We start from the raw sequence: 9624 nt of genomic DNA on the forward strand, positions 1-9624 counted from the left end.
GGTGAGTCACCGGTAACACCTGGGAAGAAAGACTAAAGATGAGGGTGGGGCAGAGACTCAAAGGTGTCGTTATTTAAGGATGGACGAAGAAATCATATTGCAAGGAACTAAAGAGGCACTGCTGCTGCTGCTGCTAAGTCGCTTCAGTCATGTCCGACTCTGTGCGACCCCACAGACAGCAGCCCACCAGGCTCCCCCATCCCTGGGATTCTCCAGGCAAGAACACTGAAGTGGGTTTCCATTTCCTTCTCCAAAGCATAAAAGTGAAAAGTAAAAGTGAAGTCGCTCAGTCGTGTCCAACTCTTCGTGACCCCATGGACTGCAGCCTACCAGGCTCCTCTGTCCATGAGATTTTCCAGGCAAGAGTACTGGAGCGGGTTGCCATTGCCTTCTCCAAAAGAGAGGCACTAGTTGTGGATAAAAGGAAGTGGCAAATATAGACCACTCATTCTAGAAGTATGTCAATGAAAGGATAGCAGCAGGAGAATGGAGAGTTAGAGAAAGCAGCATTGTCAAGCCTTAAAAAAAAATATATATATATATATATGTATATAACCTATATATAAGTAATAAAATGCATAAATAAAATGGACATCCATGTGTCTAGCATCCAGTTTAAGAAACATCATGTCTTTTATAATGAGCATTTCTCAAGGTCCTAACTAAAGTGCCAAGGGCATAGTTGGCAATACATTTTTTTTTTCCTTTGTTGGCTGAGAGTCCAAATCTTAGTGCAGGATCTTAGTTCCTTGACCAGAGATTGAATCCTTGCCCCCTGCAGTGGAAACATGGGAGTCTTAACCACTGGACTACAAGGGAAGTCCCTAGCAATACACTTATTATCAAGATTTTTCAGAAGAAGAAATGACCTCCAAGATACAGGTGGAAAAGTTATTACAGGAAGACAGAAAATATTTGTAATTCATATATCTGATAAAGGCCAGTATCCAGAATATATGAAGAACTGAACTACAAGAAGACAACTCAATTTACAAATGAGTTAAGGAGTTGAACAGGTATTTCTCTGAATGAAGATATGCTAATAGCTGTTAATAAGCATATGAAATGATGCTCAACATAATCTCTGCTGCTGCTGCTAAATCACTTCAGTCATGTCCGACTGTGCGACCCCAGAGATGGCAGCCCACCAGGCTCCCCCATCCCTGGGATTCTCCAGGCAAGAACTCTGGAGTGGGTTGCCATTTCCTTCTCCAATGCATGAAAGTGAAAAGTGAAAGTGGAGTCGCTCAGTCGTGTCCGACTCCTAGCGACCCCATGGACTGCAGCCTACCAGGCCCCCCGTCCATGGGATTTTCCAGACAAGAGTACTGGAGTGGGGTGCCATTGCCTTCTCCGAACATATCTCTAGAGATATGCAAATCAAAACCTCAAAGATAGCATTCACACCCACTGTGCTGTGCTGTGCTGTGCTGAGTCACTCAGTCATGTCCAACTCTGTGACTCCATGGATTTTAGCCTGCCAGGCTCCTCTGTACATTGGGATTCTCCGGGCAAGAATACTGGAATGGGTTGCCATGCTTCTTCCAGGGGATCTTCCTGACCCAAGGATCAAACCCAAGTCTCTTATGTCTCCTGCATTGGCAGACAGGTTCTATACCACTAAGCAATTCTTTACCACTAAGCAATTCTACTCCTAGGTATATACCCCAAAGAATTGAAAACAGATGTTCAAACAAAAACTTGTAGGTGAATGTTTAGAGCTGCACTATTCATGGAAACCAAAAGATTGAAGCAACCCAAATGTCCATGAGTAGAGGAGTTGGTAAACAGAATGTGACATATACACACAGCCATAAACAGGAATTAAGTATTGATAATACTACAAGTAGATGAATATCAAAAAAATATTAAGCTAAGTGAAAGAAGCCTGACACAAAAGATTACATGTTGTGTAATTCCATTTATATGAACTGTCCAGAACAGGTAAATTCATAAAGAAAGCAGATTGGTGATTGTCCATGGCTGTGGCAGGGGAAAAATAGGGCAGGAATGTCACAGATAAAGGGTTTTCTTTTGGGGGTGATGAACATGTTGTGGAACCAGATACACGTGGTGGTTGCACGACATTGTGAATGTACTAAATGCTACTGAATTGCACATTTGAAAATGGCTTTATTTTATGTGAATTTCACCTCAATAAAAAAGTTAATGTAGGAGATATCTATACATAAGTATAGTTATACAGTAAAATGGTAAAGATGAGGGTAGGTAAGAGAATTTCATTTCAATCTTTTCTCTTTTCATCTTTTTTCCTCTCTTGCTAGAGAATTTATCTCTGCAATTTTCTTCCTGCTGTCAAACCTCCATAACTTGTTATTTTTTTCTAGCAACCACTCTACTTCTCCCTCTATGAATATCATACTATTTTTAAAATCAAGTTTCTCCAAGTTGTTAATTTAGCTCATTTCCTTCCTTCCCCATGGTCAATAGAAGAAGGTTTTAGGAACCATAATAGCCCATACAACCCTTCTGTTTTCTCAGTGCAGACTTCAAAATTGACACACGTTTATATTTTGTAACTTTGTCTACAATAACAGTACTGCATAATTAATAATGTTAGTGATTCTTGTTAGTGATTAGTGGTTATACTTCCCACTTTCAACAATAAAATTTTCTGTCTTATCTGATAAGTAATACCATAGCCTATGTTACAAAGAAAAACAAAGTCTACTTTCAAGGTGCAGCATAGCCTTTTTGTGGTCATTAAGTGTTTGACATAGAACTTTTGACACCACTTACTACATTACTACCACTCTAGGCATAAATAATATATCCTGGAACATTCCTATAAATCTGGTGAAATCATTATGATGAGAAAGGATATTATCAATCTCTGCCATAAAATATTACCCTAGTTACAATATGAAGCTCCAATACTTTGGTCACCTGATGCGAACAGCCAACTCATTGGAAAAGACCCTGATTATGGGAAAGATGGAAGGCAGAAGGAGAAGAGGGCGACAGAGGAAGAGATGGCTGGATGGTATCACTGATACAGTTGATGTGAACTTGGGCAAACTCCAAGAGATGATGAGGGCCACAGAGGCCTGGCGTGCTGTAGTCCATGGGGTTGCAAAGAACTGGACATGACTGGGTGACTAAAAATCATGAAAACAAAATATGAAAAACTACTGATATACTTGGATTCTTATATTTCTAGGAAAATGTGACTTTCACAGAAATTTTCAAAGTATAGAATTAGTTATATTCTATGTGTGACCCAGTCTTCATTATTGAAGGGTGAAGTATGGTACCATTTTTATTATTATTTTGCTACAATTGTACTCAAGGAGAGTATAAAGGCCTCCAAAAAAGGCCTCAAAACTCCTTGTATCTTTCTTTAATCATCAATTTTTTCTTGTTATACTGAATTTCTAAACAGCATTCAAACAGGTTTATCTTCTATCATGTTAAATCACCACCATCACCACACCTATCAATTAAGTGATGTTTCTCACTTAGCTGCACATTGCTGCTGCTGCTGCTGCGTCGCTTCAGTCGTGTCCAACTCTGTGCGACCCCATAGACGGCAACCCACCAGGCTCCCCCGTCCCTGGGATTCTCCAGGTAAGAACATTGGAGTGGGTTGCCATTTCCTTCTCCAATGCATGAAAGCGAAAAGTGAACGTGAAGTCGCTCAGTCGTGTCCGACTCTTAGCGACCCCATGGACTGCAGCCCACCAGGCTTTAGCAGCAACATTTAGGGAATTTTTTTTTCTTAAACCCTGATAACTGGACCACACCCAAGAAGAATTAAGTCAATATCTCTGAAGGTGGAGCCCTTACACAAAAGCCACTTGAGTGAATCTACCTCCAAGGCTGAGGAATACTGCCTTAGTAGCTACAACCTTATCACTCTGCTTCCCTAAGCTAGAGCTCCTTTAAAAGGCTATTCACACATTGTGCACCTCTAGAGGTGATACCCTGAGAAGGATACAATGTGTCCGAGGATGTACAACCTCAGTCTAATCACACAATACCATCAGATGAACTCAAAATGAGGAAAATTCTCTTTTAAAAAGTGTAATGGTGATTGTGGCCGGGGCGGTGGGGGGGTACTCTAGTCTTCAAAAATTTTTAAAAAAAGGCAAAATCATAAAAGGCAAAGAAAAGCTATGAACATATTTGAGATTAAAGAATATTAAAACAATGTGACAGTTACATGTAATACCTGCCCCTAAATTGGACTTTGTATTAGGTAGAGGAAAAGAAAATTTTCTATGAAGGACTGTATTAAATCAGCCAACACAACTGTCTTAAGCATAGTGCATTAAATAAAGGTGTCAATATAAAAATTTTGACATTTGTAATTAACAATTGTTATATTCTATAAGAAAAAAGTTTCTATTCTTAGGAAACATACTCTGGAGTATTTAGGATAAAAGGCCATGATATATGTAATTTACCCTCAAATGACTTAAAAAAATACGCATGCACACAGAACAAGGGATAAAGCAAATAGGATAAAATGTTAAAGAAGCAAAGCAAAGAGGGATACACAAGGTCCTATTGCATAGCACAGGTACCTATGTTCAAGGCCCTGCAATAAACTAAACCAGAAAAGAATATGTGTCTCTGTGTGTATGAATCACTTTGCTATATAGTAGAAATTAACAAGATATTGTAAACCATACTTCAAAAAAAATTTTTTTTAATGTTACACTAGGCAAATCTTGGAATATGAGTATTTCTTGTTTTATTTTTTATGTTTGTAACTTTTTGTAAGTTTATTTCCAAAGAATAACATTTTAAAGATGTCTCTAGTCTCTATTTTCTCACTCCTCTCTGCCCCCAATTTACTCCATTCTAGCTTGTGTCCACTCTCATTAATGACTTCCCTGTCCCTAATTTAAGAGAGAAATTCTAGTCTCCATCTTGCTTCATCTCTCAACAGCATTCATTCTGTTGATCACCCCTCCATTTTGAAACACTCATTCATCTGACTTTCAAACTTGAAACACTTTTGCTCCTCTGTTTTAGTTACTCCATTGTTGCCATACTCTCTCCGTTTCCCCCCTACCTCTATGGCTACTACTTCTTAATTTCCTCAAGGCAAGAAAAACTTCTTCCCTCTTAACTGAAATTTCCTGAAGGAATAGTTCTGAACCCTCTTTTCTTCTTATTCAACCCTCTTTAACCCAGGTAGTCTCAGTATTTAGATGATCATCTATCAACTGAAGACTCTAGAATTCGTATCAGCAGCTCCAACATTATCATCCGAATGCCTTCTTGATATTTATATATAGATATTTTTAGTCATGTATGGATATGTGAGTTGGACCATAACGGTGGCTGAACACTGAAGAATTGATGCTTTTGAATTGTTTTGATAGAGAAGACTCCTGAGAGTCCCATGGACTGCAAGGAGATCAAACCATCCATCCTAAAGGAAATCAACCCTGAATATTCACTGGAAGGACTGATACTGAAGCTCCAATACTTTGGCCACCTGATGTAAAGAGACGACACATTGGAAAAGACTGTGATGCTGTGAAAGACTGAGGGCAGGAGAAGACGGCAGAGGAAGAGATGGTTAGATAGTGTCACCAACTCAATGGACATGAATTGGAGCAAACTTTGAGAGATAGTGAAGGACAGAGAAGACTGGCATGCTGCAGTCCACGGGGTCGCAAAGAGTCAGACACAACTTAGTGAGTGAACAACAATAACAGACATAATAAATATGATTAAATGAGCCTCTCCTAGTTTTCTTCCAGCATTCTCCATCTTAATGCATACCACCACCATCCACTCAGTTTCTCCAGATCCTATATGCCAACTGTATACCCAGTATCTCTGCTTGGTGGTCTTAAAGTCACCTCCATCCCAGTACCTCCAAGTCTAAACTCATAATTGCCTTCTCCAAATCTGCTCCTATTATAATATTCCATATCTCACCAAATGACAATATTTTAGTTGCTCACACCTAAAACCCAAGAGTCATTTTCTTTCTATATTACCCTCTTTCTTATCCAAGTAGCCAAGTGTAGTGGGTTGAATTATCTCTGGAAAAGATATGTCCAAGTCCTAACTCCAAGGACTTATGAATGTGACTTTATTAGAAAAGAGTCTTTGCAGATATAATTAAGATAAGCTTCCCAAAAATGAGATAATCCTGGATTAGACACACTCCTTTCCTCACAGAGCTAATAAGTAGCTGTGATGGGTGTCCTTATGAAAGAAAAAAGAGAAGGGCTTGCTTTTGCAGCACATATACTAAAAATGGAATGATACAGAGATTAGCATGGTCCCTGTGCAAGGATGACCCACAAATTCACGAAGTATTCCTATCTGGAGGGGGATAAATTAACAGTTCAAGATTAACATATACACACTACTATATATAATACAGATAATCACAGGACCTATTGTATAGCACAGGAAACTCTACTCAATAGGTGTAATAACCTATATGGGAAAAGAATCTGAAAAAGAAAGAATATATATATGTATAAACACACACATATATATATATGTATGTATATCTAAATCACTTAGCTATATACCTGAGAATACAACATTGTTAATCACCTAAATGCCAATATAAAATAAAAGTTAAATTAAAAAATTCAAATAGTAATGAGTGGCAAAAAAAAGAGGAGAAGGCACATGGAGACTCTGGGAAGAAGACCATGTGAAGAAGCAGGCAGAGATTTGAATGACGCATCTATAGGCCAAAGGCACACGAAGGGTTGCTGGCAACACCATCAATTAGGAGAGAGGCATGAAGTGCATCCTCTCTCAGAGCCTTCAGAAGAAACCAACTCTGCCAACATAATTTTTTAAATTTTATTTATTTATTATTATTTTACTGTTCTGGGTCTTTGTTGCTGCCCGTGGGCTTTCTCTAGTTGCGGCTAGCAGGGGCTAGTCTCTAGTTACAGTGCACAGGCGTCTCATTGCAGTGGCTTCTCCTGTTGCAGAACACAGGCTTTAGGGCACGCAGGCTACAGTAGCTGTAGAGCGTGGGCTCAGCAGTTGTAGTTCCCGGTTCTAAAGCATCAGCTCGTGGGCTTAGTTGCTCCGCAGCATGTGGGATCTTCCCTGGACCTGGGATCGAAACCCGTGTTTCCTGCATTGGCAGGCAGGTGGATTCTTCACCCCAGCCACTAGAGTAGTCCCCTTGCCAGCATCTTGATTTCAGACTTCTGGTCTCCAGAATTGTGAAAGAATAAATTCCTGTTGTTCTGAAGCACTAAATCTGTGGTAATTAGTTATCACAGCCTTAGGAGGCTAATATACCTAGTCTGGGCTCCCCAGGTAGCTAGGTGGTAAAAGAATCCGCCTGCCAATGCAGGAGCCAAGGGTTCGGTCCCTGGGTTGGGAAGATCCCCTGAAGGAGGGAGTGGCAAACCACTCCAGTGTTCTTGCCTGGAAAATACCATGGACAGAGGACCCTGGCAGGCTACAGTCCATGGGGTCGCAAAACAGCTGGACAACACTGAGCAACTACAACAATACCAAGTAGTCACTAAGGTCTGTTTGTTTTACCCTCCTGAATATGTTTTTTTTAATTATATAATACAATGTTATTAACTGTAGTTCACCATGTTTTACATTAGATCCTCTGAAACTAGATAGCTGAGATCCTTACAGACTTTCAGCTATAAGATGGATAAGGTCTAAGGATCTAATGTAAATATCCTCTAAATGTACTCACTTCACAATATCTACCCACCCAGACTAAGTCACCACCATCTCTTCCCTGGGTGACAGAAGTAACCTCCAACCAGTTTCTCCACATTCACTTGGGGCCACATTCAAACATTTCCCCGTGCTGCAACCAAAGCACTTTCTAATAAACCCGTATCTGATCACTGCCTTGCTCTTTTAGTCACCTTCATATTAACCTTTCAGCTGTTTAAAAGAAACACTTTTTCCTTAGGTTTCATTTTTCTATTGTCTCCATTTTCTTCCTCCTACATTCTGGCTGTTTCTTCAAAGTACTCTTCTAAGTTCCTCTTCCTTGAATCATCCTCAATTTCCACAAATGATTTAAATTCCGTGCATGCCTGGTAAAGCCTTAGCTAGGAAGAGAAGGTGACTAGGACTAAGGTTACGGATTATAGTTAGAATACAAGCATTGAGAAGATGTGTATTGCAGATTAACCACAAGGGTGAGACACTCTTGTGGGAAATGAATGATAGTAAGATCACAAAGCAACTGCTGTTTGGTAAACCACAGCAGGACAGCCACAAACCAAGAGAGATAAGACGCTCTAGAAATGCATACTGATCCTCTGGGGAAGCAAACTGATGCCACATATCAAGAGGCACCGCAATCCTACTCCTGGGAATGTGTCATAAGGAAATAATTCAAAATAATAGAATAAAAGCTACACAAAAAGGCCTGTAACAAAATGTTTAATAGTTAAAAGTGAGAAATCACTTAAATTTAAACTGTATTAATATAGAAAGTGTACAAAAAACTAGGTTTATCATGAAATATTACACAGTTGATTTAAATGATAAAATATAGAAATATGGGGACATTTTGCAAAACAGTATTAGATAAAAGGTAGAGAAACATAACTGTATATCATAATTATGATGATGTATAAAATCAGCATCTCGTTTGATAAAGATCAAAAAGGATAGATATGAAAAGAGAATGATGGAGAGTTTTTTTTGGATTTTTATACTTTTCCTTTTCATGATATTTTATTTTTAAAATATTTCTATTTATTTGTGCACTTATTTATTGCCTGTGCTGCGTCTTCAGTGTCGTGGGGCTTTTCTCTGGTTGTGGTGAGCAGGGGCTGCTCTCTAGCAGCAGTGTCCTGGCTTCTCATTGTGGTGCCTTCTCTTGTTGTGGCACAGAGACTCTAGGGCACACGGACTTCACTAGTTGCGGCACATGGGCTCAGTAGTTGTGGCGCATGGGATCAGTAGTTGTGGTGCATGGGCTCAGTAGTTGTGGTGCATGGGATCAGTAGTTGTGGTGCACGGGATCAGTAGTTGTGGTGCATGGGCTCAGTAGTTGTGGTGCACGGGATCAGTAGTTGTGGTGCATGGGCTCAGTAGTTGTGGTGCATGGGCTCAGTAGTTGTGGTGCATGGGCTCAGTAGTTGTGGTGCATGGGATCAGTAGTTGCGGCGCATGGGCTCGGTAGTTGTGGTGCATGGGCTCAGTAGTTGCGGCGCATGGGCTCAGTAGTTGTGGTGCATGGGCTCAGTAGTTGTGGTGCATGGGCTCAGTAGTTGTGGTGCATGGGATCAGTAGTTGCGGCGCATGGGCTCGGTAGTTGTGGTGCATGGGCTCAGTAGTTGCGGCGCATGGGCTCAGTAGTTGTGGTGCATGGGCTCAGTAGTTGTGGTGCATGGGCTCAGTAGTTGTGGTGCATGGGATCAGTAGTTGCGGCGCATGGGCTCGGTAGTTGTGGTGCACGGGATCAGTTGCTCCTCGGCATGTGGGGCCTTCCTAGGCCAGGGATCGTGTCTCCTGCACTGGCAGGCAGACTCTTTACCATTGAACCACCAGGGAAGCCCCTTTATGATATTTTAAAATGGATTAAATAGCAATTCTTTAAAAGAATAGTCTGAAATGCATTTCCAACGCATATCGTAACTATGAACTGTGAAGAAGCAAATAAGAGAGTCCCTT

The sequence above is a fragment of the Capra hircus genome, chromosome 26 (assembly GCF_001704415.2).
Source record: "Capra hircus breed San Clemente chromosome 26, ASM170441v1, whole genome shotgun sequence".
NCBI lineage: Eukaryota > Metazoa > Chordata > Mammalia > Artiodactyla > Bovidae > Capra > Capra hircus.